The sequence below is a fragment of the Podarcis bocagei genome (assembly GCF_964188305.1).
Source record: "Podarcis bocagei genome assembly, chromosome: 4".
Lineage (NCBI taxonomy): Eukaryota > Metazoa > Chordata > Lepidosauria > Squamata > Lacertidae > Podarcis > Podarcis bocagei.
Genome location: NC_138128.1, coordinates 89623459 through 89641568, shown reverse-complemented (window position 1 = coordinate 89641568; position 18110 = coordinate 89623459). Strand labels below are relative to the sequence as shown.

Sequence of the window (18110 nt, the reverse complement as noted above, 5' to 3'; positions counted from 1 at the left end):
TACATTGAAAAAGCTTTAGAATATTAATCAGCCAAAGGCCTGGTTGAAGAGGAATATTTCTGCCTGGTGCCTAAAGATATATAAGGCACCAGATGAACCTTCTGGGGAGAAAATTCCACAAACGGGGAGCCACTGCAGCAAAGGCCCATTCTCATGTTGCCACTCTCTGGACCTCACATGGAGGAGGCACACAAAGAAGGGCCTCAGATTATGAACACAGTCTAGGTTGGTTTATATGCAGAGAGGCCATTCTTGAGGTATTGCAGTGATGTAGTCCAACATCTGGAAATCATCATGTTGGGGAAGCCTGTTTTAGAATAATCTACTATAAACGAGTTTTGAGTTACCTCCATCAATACACTCGTTGGTCTAAGGCTGGGTTCATGTAATTGAGTTAGGAATTTTTAATCCCTGTTTTAAAGAGAAGGAATCTGAAAAAAGTGACTATATTGTATAAAGACATTCCATCGACATGCTTGGTACATCCCTAATTTCGACCCCATGCCTAAAGATGCTCTGTATTCTGTAACTTTTGAAATTATGTTCCCACCATAAATGCCTAAGAGTGTTGTTCTTGCACAGCACATGCTTATTCAGCATATGCTCTGATTATCTATATTTCCTGTACAATCACTGTATATTTGCCTTTGGGGGAAGTCTTGATAAAAAAAAATTGGTGGGAGTTGCCAGAGCTGCTGTCAGTTTTCCATATTTAGCTCTCTTCCCAGGCTCACAAGAAGTGGGGTGGCGGATGCATCTTGTCTCTTTATACGCATGTAGACATGTGCGTAGAAACACTAAAACACCATGCAGTGCACAGACAGCAACTGCATATGTTGGTGAAGCTCCTTTTGATTCTTAATAACCCAAGAGAAAACTCACTGTTTTTCAAGTATAATTTTAGCCCAAAAACCAAACAGACTCTTATCAGATTTTAAACCAGTGCAGGACAAGCTATTGCAGAGAAAAGAGGGGTAATATTAAATATATTAAACCACCATATTTAACAATATGGGAGGTGTTACATGCATGTGTCAAATCTTTATCTGTGAAATGTTGCAGGGTATGGATTAGTAATAAGGAACACAAGCTACTTTCATTCAAAGATGCTAGCTACCATACACAGGTGTTTAATACTCCTAAAAAAGTAAAGGTAAAGGACCCTTGACAGTTAAATCCAGTCGCAGACAACTTTGGGGTTGCAGTGCTCATCTGGCTTTACAGGCCGAGGGAGCCGGCGTTCATCTGCAGTTTTTCCAGGCCATGTGGCCAGCATGACTGAGCCATTTCTGGCGCAACGGAACACCAAAACCAGAGCAGCACACAGAAACGCCGTTTACCTTCCTGCCAGAGCGGTACCTATTTATCTACTTGCACTTTTTGACGTGCTTTCGAACTTTCGAGCAATGGGAGCTCACCCCGCCACAGGGATTCAAACCGCCAACCTTCTGATCAGCAAGCCCAAGAGGCTCAGTGGTTTAGACCACAGCGCCACCTGCATCCCTGTTTAATACTCCTAAATGCTCACTAATAATATCCACCAGAACTTTTGCTTAATAAAACACAGTATTCATTGGGCTGGTTTGCCACACTATGGCTTAGCAACTATGGCTGTGCAGATGTGCAGGCACCCAGAGTAAGATTTTAATATATATGGGATTGGACACGTTTCTACCCTTCCCCCACCCCAAAAAAACCGGAGGTGGCAAAATGGAGGGGGGAAATGGAGTATTCTTCTGATCCAGGGTTAGTTAACTTGTGGCCCTCCAGATGTGGGGACAGGAGAGAGGGGCTGGGGTGGCAAAGCTTAAGTTCTTTTATTTAGTGTATGCTTGGGGTTTTTCTGCCAGTGTCACTTGGGGAAGTTCTCTTTCTATTCGCTTGTTATGTTTCCTTGGTGGTGAGAGGGGTTGGGGTGGTCTAGGGTGTGGCTGATTGTCTTTGGCTGGCTGCAGTGGGATTTGTTTGTGCGAGGGTGAGGAAGGTTGTTGGGTTAAGTTAGCCATATTGAATCATATGCTGTTGGTGGGTTATGAGCTCTTTCTAGTGCGAGTGGGCATTGTTATCTTGGAAGATGTTCAGTAGGGCCAGTTCTGGGGTGACTTCTAGTACCTGTTTTAGTTATTTTGCTTATTTCTGGTATGACTGTGCACACTCCTTTTCTGACTGGGTCCTCAAATTACTTGGTGGGATCTGCTGGTTCAGACACAGCATATGTCTGAGAAGGCCCCACGAGGGATCATGGAGAGGAGGTGCGAGGAAAAAACTGTTGTGACATTGATTTCTTGGGCAACTTGGAAGGGCTGTGGTGGGATCCGGAAATGGCAACCTGGATCCCCACTAACCACTTAACTGCTCTCTTCTCCATCATCCTGGGAGCTTTTTCTGAGGTGCTTGCGGGGTATGATAGCATCCTTTGCTGTTTGAGCATCTTTATCAAGATGCTAACAGATCTGCCTGCCTTTGATCAGTTGTGCTTCAAGGGAAGCTCACCAGTCCTCTGATTCTTTAATATTTTCCAGCCCAGACAGATGTTAACCAAAGGATCTCACCATAGTCATCTCCTTGCAGGAGCAAGGAACCACAGGAGAATCAGATGCACCACAAGAGCATCTTGGATGGGATGGCTTTCAAAGAGCACTATACAATTGCATGGAGGAGAGGCCTATCAAAGGCAACTAGCTGTGATGGCTATGCTCAGACTCCCCTGTTGGAGGGTGCAATCCTTCTGAAAAGGACTTGCTGGAAGCCACAGACTCCCCAAATGTGTTTCATAAGGACCCCTTCCTTCCCTCTGCCCCAATGCCTGAGGGTCATCACGTCTCTTCAGGGATTTGGTCAGAACAAAGTATATGTTGGGGAAGACTCCCCCCTGCAAAGAAAATGGAGGAATCAGCAGGTGCCTGGCTCCCAGCCATGCTAGCACCAGTCTGGCACATGAGGGTGGGGGACATGGGAAGGAAGCATTCCTATAGTATAGAGCATTCAATTGGCATTTCCACCTACCTGAACTCTGAGCCTTTCCCTCCTTGTTCTGGACTGCCTCTCTCCTAAGGAAGATGCAAGCTCTTGCTGGAAGCCACTGGTGGGGAGAATGTGCCTATGATTCCCAAATGTTTCAGAAGCATCTTTTTGTTCCTTTAGCTGCTTGATATAATCATAGCATGGCAGAGGTGGAAGGGATCTCAAGGGTCATCTAGTCAAACCCCCGGCAAAACAAGGATCCTGCCCACAGCCAGCCCTGGCTGGGCTCCAAACTCCAGCCTTCTGGTTACCATTGCAATTCTGCATGGTGTGGAGAAAGGGGAGAGAGAAATGTGTTGCTTACACTCTCATAACATTGATATGAGATCCACACCATGCAGCCTTTTCAATAACTAAATATAAAGGGCTGTCACATGGAGGATGGAGCAAGCTTGCTTTCTCCTGCTCCAGAGGCGTTTAGGGCCTGAAGCAGTGACTCTCCTTCCTTGGAGGTTTTTAAGCAGTGCTTGGATGGCGATCAGCCATGGATCACCTAGCTGAGATTCCTTCATTGCATCCAATGCGCCTTTAAAGCACATAACTTCCCCCGAAATGATTCGTGCCATTGTGGCTTCCCTCTCACAGACCTACAATCCCCCAAACCCCTAACAAACTACAATTCCCAGGATCATTTGGGGGGAGGCATCTGGTTTTTAGAACAGGGATGGAGAACCTGCAGTTTGCTCACCACCCATTTCCTAGGAATCAGGAATGGGAAGCTCAAGTGCTTCGAACAGTATGGTTATAGGGAGCAGCGTGTATAAAATATTGAATGTGATAAGGTTATTAAGGTAATTGTATCAGAATTATTATGGCAATGTTAAGGAGGGAGAGGGAGAGAGAGATTGTGGAATTCTGGTGGTGAGTGACAATTAGATGAGGATTTGAAAGGAAGTTTGAATGCGAGGCAGTTGACAGTCAGTTGAGAGCGGTGGGTTCTGGAGGGGGTGGTTGGGCAACTATTCCGTTTAGGATTAGTAGTCCAGTCGTCATTTTTGCAATAAGGCAGCATATAAGATAAAGTGAATTTGAGGTCATAAGCTCAGGTACACACGTCATCCTACAATCATTTCGTGAATCATCCATACAGTCTCCTTTAGTGAGGGTGCAGCACCTAGGATCTGGACCAAACATTGAAATTTTTCCTCTTTTCCAGTTTATGTTCTGGTTTTAATGATGTAATGGGGTTGGGGCTCTTTAATACTGGGGGCTGCTGCACACTCCTTTTCTTGTTTAAAATAAAACAATAATTTCCCCTCATTTTCAAAAACACATCCATTGTCTCTTTCTTCAGGTTCTTCAGTTAAATTTGTTGTGAGACACTGGTGTTATATGCAGTATAGGGTTGGGAAGAAAAGAGGGCAGGACTGAAACCCCATTATCCCTAACAATGGCTCCTCGTGTTAGTTATCCTTGCTCTACTATTTAGTTGACAAAGCAATTTGAAATCCAAACCATGCTTGTTCCTCTGTGCCTGAAGGCCTAGTCTTCCTCATTAAAAGTTTTAGAATATGCTAAGGAAATCTGTGGGAAGATCTGCTGTCCAAGTTAAACTGTTACAGACAATATCCCAACAGGTTTTGCATAAAAAAGTGGCAAGCATACTATACACACACCAGCAAGGAATTGTCAGGAGAAGGAAAGAAAAAGGGAGTTTTGGTTCTCATAGTATTTATTGTCCAAACTATGGGGTCATTGTAAATTGATTTTTTTAAAAATTGTGGTATCCCTCCTTTCCTTCCCCTCTGCAATGTATCCACCCTTAGAGGCTGGCTCCATTTCAGTAGCCAAGAGTGATCTTAGTACCCTTTTGTCCTAGGAACAATTGTTGCTGAGCAGAGAGATGAACTGGTCTCAGGCAGAAAGAGGCCCTTTTTCTTTTTAAATCACAATTCCACCCCTCCCCACCAGATTACTTTTGGCAGTGAAGGTAAAGCCCCACTCTTTTCACCAAAATGACAGAGCAAACATTGTCCTTTAAAACATTCACTGGGGGCCTTGTTAAGCTGAGGGAATGCACATGGCTTCCCTTACCCAGATAGCAAAGGTTACCCACGTGCTCTGCTGCTGATATACTCTATGGCAGCAGGAAGGAAGCAGGTATCTTCAACCTGCATGTTAAATACTCCAAACACAACACAGCAATAACAGGCTAATTCCTTTTACATCTAAAATGTTACAAGTTTTGCTTCTTTTGTATCTCTTCAAACAGTAGCTAATCATAAGATTTGACTCTACAAATATGCACTACTGAGAAGTGACAAGAATTCTCTGTCACATCATGACACACACAAAATTAGAAGGTGGCTGTATTTTCATGATTGTCATCAAAATGCATCTCTTAAAAAGCAGGTCCCAGTGATTTCACTTCAATTTTTGCCACTGAAGAATACACACAGGATTTTTTGTAAAGATTTGGATGAAAGTTTTGGATAAAAAAGTTATTGGATGATGGCAGTGAGCTTTCTCCAGATGAAAGAAAACATTTGCCCTGGGTAGTTGGTAGTTCTCCTATACACTATCTGCTTTATTGTTCAACTCTAACACACACATTCCTACATAAAATCATTTAAAAGGAGGCAATGGAAACTTGTGGTTAGAGGGCTAGACTAAGAGGAGGGAAACCCAAGTTCAAATTCCCACTCAGCTGGGACATTTACAGTGGTGCCTCGCAAGACGAAAAGAATCCGTTCTGTGATTCTCTTCGTCTAGCGGTTTTTTCGTCTTGCGAAGCAAGCCCATTGAAGGATTAGCGGATTAGCGCTATTAGCGGCTTATCTGCTGATCGGATCAGCTGATAAGCGGCTTAGAAAAAGGGGGGGAGGAAAAAAAACCAGCAGGAACTCGCAAGACATTGTCATCTTGCGAAGCAAGCCCATAGGAAATTCGTTTTGCGAAGCACCTCCAAAACGGAAAACTCTTTCGTCTAGCGAGTTTTCCGTCTTGCGAGGCATTCGTCTTGCGGGGCACCACTGTATAGGGTTTTCTTCTGTTTCTTCTGTTATGCCAACCTTCTGTTTGTTTGTTTTCTGCAAGGGTAGGAAGCCTCTTCGATCCACGTACAGTGTTACCTTGGGTTACATACGCTTCAGGTTACATATACTTCAGGTTACAGACTCCGCTAACCCAGAAATAGTACCTCGGGTTAAGAACTTTGCTTCAGGATGAGAACAGAAATTGTGTGGCGGCAATGCGGCAGCAGGAGGCCCCATTATCTAAAGTGGTGCTTCACGTTAAGAACAGTTTCAGGTTAAGTACGGACCTCCGGAACGAATTAAGTACTTAACCCGAGGTACCACTGTATTTTCCTAATTTGTATCTCCTCCCACTTAGGCCTCCAGGATGTACACAATGGACATCTACATAATATAAGGAGCAATACACTTAGACATGGCCAACTTTTTCTCAAACACTCATAACGTACAACAGTTTAATGTTATGCCATTTTCTCTTGAGCACAATAATAAAGCAAGTGAAAAACAAACATGAAAAAGAAAATTTGATTAGTTCCATTCTCTCAAATACACTTGAGGTCCTTGTCACAGTTTTCCAATAGTCTTCCCTGCCCCCCCCCCATGTCAAAATGAATTTAGTAAGTCAGAGCATTGCAGATGTTAGATTAGGAGAATTGAGCCAATTTGTTATTGGAGCAAGTTATCCATATGCTGACAGATATGCAGACATTAAATTCTGAACTGACTGGATGCTTTGGGCTGAGATCACTAAACCAGTTAAGCAAAACTATTTTGTCATAACTTTGATTCTGAACACAGACTTTCATCTTAATCCTTAAAACTTCATCTATCAATTGACTTTCTTTACCAGCATAATGTTCTATTCTGAAATTTTGTTTTGACTACACAAGTCAGGTGTTGAAATAAACAGCAATTTGGTAGTACACAAGTTCTCAGCTCTTGTTTTACTGATATGAATGGAACAATATTGCCATTATTTTGCACATTGAGCTATTGAACTTGATTCAGCACAGCCACAGCAAATCTTTAAAGTTGCATAGCAAGACTCAGTTAAATAGCTGCCGATTTCTTGGCAGCCAAATCCATCAAGTTTTGCTAAACCCAATCTTACACTAAGCAAAGGAGTCCCCCCACCCTTCCAGCAGAATTTCTTGACTGACACTTACCTAGAAATAAATTTCCCAATAATAGTAAAAGACTTTAGCTCTTTGGGAGGGAAAAAGACAGTCAAGACTATTCAACAAAAGATCTCCCAGCAGGTGCTGACCTGCTGCTTCAAGATAAGGAACCTGTAAGAACTTGTGAGCAGACAAAACTGAGGTAATACTGATCTAGGTACCCACCTCCCCAAAGCACCCACACGCAAGAACCTTGTGTAATCTGACCTTCACAAACATTTCCATGATAAGGAAAATTCTACAACCTACCTCTCAGCAATAGCTTCCAGTTTGACATCCCAAAACCAGACACACACAATTGTAAGGCTGCTTCTATCTGAATGTCATCAGATTTATTTTTATAGGGGGACCCCTGACTGTTAGGTCCAGTCGTGACCGACTGTGGGGTTGCAGCACTCATCTCGCTTTATTGGCTGAGGGAGCCGGCGTACAGCTTCTGGGTCATGTGGCCAGCATGACTAAGCCGCTTCTGGCAAACCAGAGCAGTGCACGGAAACACCGTTTACCTTCCCGCCGGAGCAGTACCTATTTATCTACTTGCACTTTGACGTGCTTTTGAACTGCTAGGTTGGCAGGAGCTGGGACCGAGCAACGGGAGCTCACCCCGTCGCGGGGATTCGAACCTCTGGCCTTCTGATCGGCAAGTCCTAGGCTCTGTGGTTTAACCCACAGCGCCACCCACGTCCATTATTTTTATAAGCTCTCTCTAAACATGGATGGGGAAATAATATCAAGGCAATGAGGTAAAAACACAAATAATGGTTTTGGTACAAGGGAAACCATGTATCTGGGATACTTTCAGACCTCACCACCAGTACCAAATACTGGTATTGTGGCTAGCGCCTCTGCGAAGGGTGGAAATTAATTTGTGAGAGAATTGTAGCATTGTTGGGGGCTTTCCTTCCCCCCCCCCCGGGCAATTTTACAAAATCAAATATTTATTCTAAAATACATCGAAAGAGGACAAAATAAATCATTGTTGTTCCTCTTTATTAATATGCCCTGTAAGCATAGGCTAAATTAGCCATTCTACTTTTTATTTTTTTTTAGCTTGGCCCTGGAGAGAAATCTTTATTTTGACAGCTAAGTATTAAACCGCAGGACACATCATTCAGAACAATGAGTTTCCTTTCAGAGCTGACTTCCCAACCACAATCAGCACTAAACACTTCAATACATTTCAATCAATTCCATCAACATCCCACTTGGTAGAAAAAACAATGGAAAAACAAAGGGCCTTGGCTCTAGTCAGCTGACAGCAACAGAAACATGGAGCATTTCATAGCGCTTTTTTAAAAAAAACAAAAACAAAAAAGCTCCAGTTAGGTTCCATTAAACATCATCAATGAACACTAAATAAAACAACAATCAATAAGATCTCATGAGATCAAGAAATTAATGAATGTGTGATAATGTTCTTTTATTTATGCTTACGGCAACTTTTTTTTACATATAATTATCAATAGCTTTACACAAGCCAGTCGCAAAAGCTGTGAATTCAATCTTGGCCTGGAATACTGTTTAGGGGGCTCGCTTGAGGGTTGATGCTGGTATTGATATTAATCATTTGTATCTTTATTTTAGTTCTTATGATTTATGTCGAAATTGTTCCATTTCGTTATGTACTTTTTGATGTTTTATTTATTATTTAAGGCTCCTTTTGGTTATGTTTGTAATTATGCAATTGTCTTCATGTTGTAAGCTGCCTTGAGCAGGGTTAGAACTATGGAAAGGTGGAATACAAATAAAATGATGTGTGTATTTTTCAGTTAATGACAGTATTAAGCTCCAAGCTAATCGTTTTAAGATAATACTGGACTTGGCCATATGGTTGTGTTTATATGGTGATCCACAAGGATTTGTCATGGAAATCTTCACTAAATAAGAAACTGTTTCTATATTTAACCAACCGTTTACTCACATCCAGAGCAGGCAGTCTTAATGTGTTGTTAAATGGACATGGTAGAGTCTGGAGCAGAGATCAAGTAAGATTTGGGATAAAGAGGCATCTGGGTGGCTCAAGGGATTGGTAACAGGATACACTACTTTTCAACGGCAAGGCACTGGTTTAACTTAAGATAGCTCATAGTTCAAAAAAAAGATTGTTCAACAGCTGTGAGAAATTAATTGGTAGTCTCAACAGAAGCTATGGAGACTATCAAGATTTTCATTGCTAATGGTGTCATCATAGCCATTACTTTTGCTGGGGAAATTGGGTACTTTCAAGTTCGACAGAACTCTCCCCCCCCCCCGACAAAATATAATCAAAGATCCAATGGATTGTGTGAGGTATGCTATCATTCTCAAGTAATACAAAAATGTAATGGGAACAGAGGAAGGAATGGGAATTTGTTTTCATAACTATTACATTTATTTCCCATATTTCTTTCATGGAAATTAAAAGCAGCACATAGAACATTTGAGGCTACCGTCCACATGATGAAACCTAGCAATGTTAGTTTTAGCAAAATTAATGCACCATATGCATTGAGACTATTTCCTTATATATACTTTGGTCACCCAGGCCATAACCAAGATGAGACAGCCCCACATACATGATCAACCTGTTGGGATACTGCCAGGGAGATAAAGTCCATCATGGCACAAGCCGTGTGCCGGACGATCCATCGACCTCTCGTAGGCACGCAGTATCATCGATTAGCGACATGAGTTTCTAGAAAATATCTTGCCACATTCCAGAGCTCATGCACACTCTTATCAGCAGATAATTGACAGCAGAAGTCGCACTCAGGAGAGCATTATTTACAAGCTTTATTCAGCGTTGATCATAACAGAGAAAGACATGACTGTCTGCGTCAGTGTCTCCGACAGAGAGAGAGAAACGAAAGCAATAGCAAACATAAACATCCTGTGAACAGGAAATACGCAGGCTGTGACACAAACATCCTGCTCCCTTTTAAGGTGGAACGGAAATATCCTAACACAACCAACAGCAGTTCATTATTTAGTTATTTGACCATTTAATACAACAAATTTAGGATTCAAGGACCTCCACTACCAACAAGGTTTATACAAGATTAAAACAACAATAAGCCATAATAATCTACAAAGTCAGGGAGAAGCAAGAGAGAGATCGCTACACAGAAATCTACGCTTAAAACTACATCTAAATCGACCAGTCAAGCAGTATCAACTCATCACACAAGCCTTGCTAAATAATCAAGATTTCACTGCTCACCTAGAGGAGACCAGTTGGACCTCTCTCAGAGTTGCAGTGCCACAACTGAAAAGATGTACACCACTTCACTTCTAGAGTAAGGACAATAGAGGTGTTCAGAAACTGACTTGAGGACATGGCGAATGCAGAGGGAGAAGTATGCTCTTTTGGTTGTCTTCACCAACCATACGCAGGTCTAAGTAACACCATAGCTCCTTAACAAGGTACTCACAGAAGGAGGAGTTTCCTAGTTTTCCTAGACAAAAACCTCAATCTTAGCTATGGTAGCATCTCAGCAATCACACCAAGCATGGTTATCAGCACATGCACTTAGGACATCACAAAAGGAAGCACAGCACAACAATATTGACTCAGATTCCTGGCTTTCTATGAAGCATTGCTTGACAGTCCGAAGAGCTTATCTTAATGGATAAGATTGTACCAACAGCTAAAAGGAGAACCTGAAGTATGTACCTGAACAACTCTACACTTTTCACTCTCATTTGAGTGTGCTGATCTTGTTTCTGAGTGAGCATTAGAATTCTCGGTTTCAACTGTATTAACTGGTCTGACCTCTGCCTTACTTGAACTTTGATGGAAGTAATGAAGGGGGGGTTACACACTGGCTTCATGAATCGGCTTATTGAATTACTGTTTCTGTCAAACTGTTTTCCATCTAAACTAAATAATTCAGGCACCAATAAGTGGCATACTTCTTGCTTAAACTAACTGTACTATCTATCTATCTATCTATCTATCTATCTATCTATCTGTTTAAAAGCAAATCAATTTGTTCATTTTATCCCTTTCATCTGCACAAGCTTTCCTGATGAATAACAGAAATGGCTCCTGATACAAGAAAGAAAGTTATTTAGACTAAACATTAAGAAGAACTTCCTTATTGTACAAGCCGTTTGACATAGGAGCCAACTCCTAGGGGCCAAGATCCCTTTGCCCCCCTAAAATATTTGAGGGGGCCCCCAAAGTTGATGGTCATTGCCCTTCAAACGGTGTGCATGCACATCATGTGATCGATTATGAGGGTGGGGCTTACCTGCCCCTCCTTGAACTTTTTATTCAAGTTGGCACCCTTGTTGTTTGATCAGAAAGGAAATATGCTGTAGTGTATTGGAATATGGTGGACTTTCCTTTGTTAGACATTTTTAAGCAAAGGCTGGATGGCCACCTTTCAAGGATGCTGCAGGAGCACATTTACTACATTGTCAGGGTAGGAAATAGACCACATGACTTCTGAGCTCCCTTCCCACTCTGATACTACAATGTATGTTTGCCTAATTCAGTTTTGACTTGGCTACAAGGGTTTATGCTAGGGATCATATTATAGTGTTTCAGAAACAAGGCGAGAAATCTTATTTGCATGAGCGTTTAATTTTAGGGGATAATCAGAAGATTCTGGAGACAAACTGTTATTACCTATCTCCAGTGCTATTTTTCTATAAAAAGTGGTGCCGGAACTCACCATGAATGTCTCCCTCGTTCTCTTAGAATGGCATCCACCTGAGAAGTGCCGGAACTGAGTTTCCCCCCGAGTTCCTGCTAAAAAAAAAGCCCTGCCTATCTGATCTTTTGAGGACATATAAAGTAAAAAAATTAAAATCTAAAAATTAAATTATGCATACATTTTCTGTACTAACAATACTGAAAGCAATCACTTTATTATACCCATGATGCCCATAGCAATTCTCTTTTCACTGATTTACTGATCCAACAAAAGGAGTGTAGTACCTGCAAAATTTTAAGAGCTTTGTTTTGGTTTATTTTTAGGACTCTAATCCTTGGTTACAGAACAGCAGCCATAATCATTCTTCAGAACAGGAGACTAAAACCTTTAACAAAAGAACCATGTAGCTGTATTCTAAAAGAGAAAGTGCCCTCCCTTTTGTGCGTTTGCAGGGAATTATGCTGTAAAGGGGAAATAATGTTTAGTTTCTATTACAGTTACATAAGTGATCCAAGAGTATTCATTATCAGTATGATATTACAGTACTTATGAGTATTTTTCCTGTTACTGAATAGTTTGAATATTGATGACATTTTCAAAACTTCCCAAAACTAGGGCTGCATAGGTGGGCATCAGACACATGTTCTTCCCTAATACAACAACATACTCCATATGATTAGGCCAATTAAAACCAGCATCCAGATTTTATGTTCATGTAATTCTGCTACAGTGAAGAATACTTTATCTACTAGCAAAACAGACTGTCTTGGGCAGGCAGAATGTGTAGCCCTGTTAAAGAACTCATTATCAGCCCAGCAAGAATACAGTACTACAGAGCTATCATCACTGCATCTCCTGAATAACATTTTTAGTTGCAAACCTAAAGTCTTCCAAAATAGTATTCAGACTTTAGTTTTAGTAATTAATCCTGCTGCACTGAAATAACTAAGAAACAAGCTTTAATGTAGCTATTCAAAATTATATTCCAGCAGAAAGCATCCTCAGCTGCTAACACAGAAGCCACAGTTTCCCCCCCTAACAAGCAGTCTTCTTATTCCCTCATTAATCACATCCTGGATTTCAAGTATGTAAGAACATGTTGATTTTCCTCCTTTTAAACGGATAAAACAGGCTTTCAAAAAAGAATAAGCCTGCCTGCTCAACCATACCTAGTTATTTGTGATCCATTGTCAGTCATGCAGCACAATCCTATGCATATTTGTTCAGAAAAAAGTCCCACTGTGTTAACGGATTTGAGTCCCTAGTATCCATGAAGACTGAAAGAAAAACAACTACTCTTGTCCATTTAAAAAGCTCTTTACATCCCTGATGTGTATAACCTCTGATTACACGAATTAGGCCACTTTTGTGCCAATACAGATTGATGTAGCTTTTTATGTCAGGTGCATGCTTACACATAGTAAATGGCAAAGTCAGGTTCCAAGACAGCAGTTGGCTGTTCAGTGGAGCACAGTAATTAATAATTCACCTACATGATTTCTCCTGTATACCAGAAAAACTGTACAGGGTTGGATGATATGATAGTGCTGTCATTAGTACACTGTTCCTACTTGTGTGTGCCCACTGGTTAACTTCCAAGAAGGATGGGGAAGCAACAATCTTTCTCAAGATTGCCCCTGCTTATCCTTATGACTTCCTGTCCTGTTGGTTGCATGCATGCACGGATTTCACACCTGCAAACAGAGCACAGGAATTAACTAGCAAATGGGCTGATAAGAAAGGGTTCTAACATGCTCCATCTCACAGCAAGCTGATGGGGAATCTGTCACAAAGGAGGCGGCTTCATTGTAAGGAAGAGCAAAACCCTCCCACCTTCTCCAGCCCCATGGCAATGGTCTGACTTGCAAGAAGAGTGGAGCCCACTTTGTGATACAGCAGTTGAAGCTGTTCTGCTGTCCTTCCTCAGAAAACAGGGTCTTGGGAAACATTGCTGAGGAAAAGCAACTCGCTTTCCTGCAGCCAAACTCAAAAGAGGAACCTGATTCAGCAACTCCAGCTGGTATTAGGAAACATTCCAGGAAAAAAGCTGGTGTGAAAGCAACATAACTTGTAATACAACAGGGTGCCACAACACCTCTTCCTTTGTTGAACCTGTGGGAGGGAGCAGACATAATCTCAGGCAGAGCTGAATCAGCCTACATCAGAGCTCCTTTCATTCTAGGACTGTACTGTACTGAAGAATGACGTTTTACTGTCTAACAGTTTATTCAGCAGCTTTATGAAAATGTTTTGACACTGGTAAATCAAAACTCTTCACACGCGAGTCATTTAACTTCCTTCTAAATTCTGTATCTTGATCTTATTTGTCACTTGTCTCTTACATGCCATTTTATGTGTGCCCCAGATTTCTCTTTCCTTTTAACTCTGTTACAAAGATACTCTCCCACATGTGCCCACGGGCATTCTGGGAAAACCAAGGTAGAAGTTGCTGTGAAGTTTCTCTTCCCATCATCACAGTCTGCTCCATCACAGTCCTGGCAACCCTATGGGAGACAGACAGTGAGGCAGGCAGCACTGGACAGTGGTGGCTCACAGCAGCAGTGGATGATGGTGCTCAGCCCAGCACTAAGAGAAGCCAAGAACTTGGCAAAACTCATCATCTACCATCATCTTCATTTTCCAGGGAGCAGAGGACTCTTTACCCCAGACCTCTCTCAAGCCTGGCAGAAGTCCTGTCCTTATTGAATATTAAGAGATACGATTGAGCTGCTATCCTAGCAAGTATTTTTTTAAAAAGAGGATAGGTTTCTGTAGATAGTTGGAACAGATGAGACTAAATTGCTCACCCTCTGCATGCTTTTTATTGTATAAAGGCAATCAGTACATTTTAACTAAGAATAAAATACAGCTCAGGGGAACATTTTCACTTTGGCTAAATAATACAAAAGTTGTCTAATGTACCATTTCCCCTGTTTAAATTCATGAAATTTGAAGCTGCATTCAATGGAAGATGGCTGTTGTTTTTATACATAGAAGGAATCTAACTTTCTGAAGTTTTCATGGGGACCTCTCCTGACCAAAAAGACTTTTTATACAAGGTGTATAATGTTTGATGGAAACTGGCAAAATAGAATCTACTCCTAAATTACAATGGCAAAGATCTCTAAACATTCAAACTATGCTTCAGTCCATGGACAGGCATTATGAACCAGGCCCATGCAGAGCTTGACTGAAGCAAGAGTCCCCAGTCAGATGGGAGGCTCAGGATGTTCTTTGCATGATAGCACAAGTCCAGTAGGCCCTTGGTGAGGACCCCTGGCCAGCTTAGCCCACCAAGGCCCAAGACAAGTGCACCCAGCTGCCCCCTGCTCTTCATGGGCCTGTAATGAACCACATCAAATTGCACTGCATAAATATTTACAGTATTTTAGATGTGATATTATATATTACTTACATTACAGAGAAGATATACTGATTTATGGAATTTTTTCCCTATGTGTCAAGGATATTATTGAATACGAGATTCCATTCATGCCTATACTGTAGCTAGTTTGCATGGGTGTGCTAAGCAACATGTCAGATGAGGACAGAGGCAGCTAGTTGGTACTGTAATAATAAATACAGGTAGACTTCTTTAATTTTTAAATTCTGAATTCAAGATACTGTAATTTGTCAATAATGCCTTCAGAAAATGCTCAACTTGAAATACTAGTTATAGTTTAAGATGGATTTGAAATGAATTACACCCTGATAAATACAGTACCTGATTTCCCACAACCCTTCAAAAAAAATGTTTCTCCAGCGTCCCTTCAAAAACCACAAAACCAGTACAGTGGTACTTCGGGTTAAGAACTTAATTCATTCTGGAGGTCTGTTCTTAACCTGAAACTGTTCTTAACCTGAAGCACCACTTTGGCTAATGGGGCCTCCTGCTGCCGCTGTGCCACCGTTGCACGATTTCTGTTCTCACCCTGAAGCAAAGTTCTTAACCCAAGGTAATATTTCTGGGTTAGCAGTCTGTAACCTGAAGCATATGTAACCTGAGGTACCACTGTACTAATAAAAAGCAGTAGTCAGCCCCACTATGTCACTATGTTCAGTTGGACTTGTTTCCAGATAAGTGTGCCTAGGACTACAGTGAGAGAATTTCTGCAAGTTTAATCTCGAAAAGGGATACTAGAGGCATCGTGTTTCTTTGCACGTGTATGTAGATGTGACTACACAGTAACAAGAAATGCAGCTATTTTATATGCTAGGGTGGCTTTCTTTGAGCTGTTTATATAGCATATTGTAAGACAATATGCTATATATGTATATGCTATATGCAATATGCTATATATATATATATGCTATATATGTATTTAAACTACAGTTTTTTAAGTGTGAAAGGAACCGCTGTAAAACAGTGTCCCTAACCCAGACAATGAATCAAAAAGATACCACAGTTGATGGTATGAAAACTCACTGAGAGGTCTGGGGAAATAAACTGGGTCCCCTTGTCAGGGGAATGAAATTTTATAACTTAAATCAGACCTGAGATCAAACTCATCCAAAAGATCCTGGAGTTGCACAACACATTTCAGAGTGCACACACACAGAAACAAGGTGTTCATCATTGCTCTTTCTGAATAGAGAATACTGTACATGATACTCTCTTGCAGCTGCAAATCATGAGGGAGGTAAGATTTCATTGCATGGAAGAGCAAAACCTTCCCACCTTCTGTAGCCCACTGGCAGTGGATCTACTTGCAGGAAAAGACTGGAGCCTGCTTTGCAGAAACTTAAGGAACCCTGGTTGCCATTACTCATTTTCCCATTGAGAAAACCCTGATAAACTTGTAAATAACTCAACAATCTGCACAATAGTTTGAAAGCCAATGCCATACAGTATGATGAACAGCCTTTATTTCAAAATACCCCTGCCTTCTGTTATTAGAAAGATGCAGAAAGTGAAGTGAATTTCAGCCTTAATCCACGGTTTTCAAAGTATAAGATTCCTAAAGGTTACCAGGAATTTCTAGTAATGCATAACGTGAAGCAGGGAACAATGAAAGAAGCATGATCCTTCAGAATGGAGCAAAAGAGATCTATGGAATCTTAAAAACAGGTTTATTGTCGCATAAGCATTGTGGACCGCAGTAGGCTTTCAGATGCCACAAATATCTTTTCTTGCCAGATAACACACACACACACACTCATATACAATTGTGGGAGGTATTTTAAAAAGTTAAGTCCAGGCAGCAGGAGGCCTTAAAATGTTGAGTAGCAGTAGCTGGCCTGCTAAAGCCCAAATTTATACCAACAAGGATAACGAAATAGCCCATACCAACAGAGCCAATGTTTTGCCGGAACCCATATGAACCTGCCTGACAAAATGAGGATAACACTTTTCTGCATCTGATGAATCCGAGTCCTTAAGATTATTCAACAGGATGTGTTTTGTTGCAGTTTCGGGGTGCGGGTATGTGTCTGTGTGTGACAACTGCATTCTCCAGCTATGCTGTGCCCATTTAACACCTGTAGCGTGACAAAGCAACAACAAAAAGGCGCCCACACCGGGATTGGGGGGGGATGGGATTAAGAGTCTAGCTGAGCATTTACACGATATTGGGGGGAGACGGGGGGCGTGTGCCCTGAAACGACGGGGGTGGGAACAATGCCCCCCAAAAATGTGAATGAAAATGGAGGGGCCCATATTTCGAGGGAATTGGAGGGGGGAGCTTATCCCGCCCCCCAAAAAAAACCCTCCTCAAAGTCAGGGTCGCCCGCCGCCTTACTCCCAGCCCCCCCCCGAGGTCTCTGGGCTCCCCAGCTTCGAGGCGGGCTCAGGACCCGGCGCAGCTTGAAGCGAGGCCCTCACCCGCTCCGAGGAGTTTCAACGGGGTCTACCAACTTATGCCTACTCACCGCCGGCCAACCCTGCCCGTTCCCCCTCAGGAGCGTCTCTCGCGAAGAGCATCGCCTCGCCTCGCCTCCTCGGCGGCTTCGCCTCCTTCCCCGCCCCCCTCGCCCTTCGGGCCGCTGTGTCACTACTGCTATAGCTACGGGGAGCCAAGGCAACCGCTTCTCGCGATAGCTCAGGCGCGAGGGGACGCGGCCCGAGAGAGAGAGAGAGAGAGAGAGAGAGAGAGAGAGAGAGAGAGAGAGAGAGAGAGAGAGAGAGAGAGAGAGACTGCTGCCTCGGCTCGCGGACGGGGCGTGGGGGGGGGGGGACGGAATGTGGCGGCGGGAATAAAGGAACCCAAGTATCGCGAGAGCGAACGAGGCCCACCGCCGCTACTGCAGAGCGTACAGAAATAATATAGAATTGTTGAGTTGGAAGGGCTATTAAA

The 18110-nt window shown here is 42.3% G+C and overlaps 1 protein-coding gene across 3 annotated transcripts in view; it reads right to left on the bottom strand.

Annotated features, from left to right (window-relative positions):
- The window catches only part of USP54 (ubiquitin specific peptidase 54), a 93351-nt gene extending 75520 nt beyond the window's left edge, over positions 1 to 17831 (bottom strand). The window contains exon 1 of one of the 3 annotated variants that reach the window (XM_081191528.1): positions 17686 to 17831. The gene's annotated coding sequence lies outside the window, so the exon portion shown is untranslated. The remainder of the gene's footprint in view (positions 1 to 17685) is intronic. The other 2 variants (XM_081191525.1, XM_081191526.1) reach the window with 2 other exon arrangements.
- Positions 17832 to 18110: the final 279 nt, after the last annotated feature.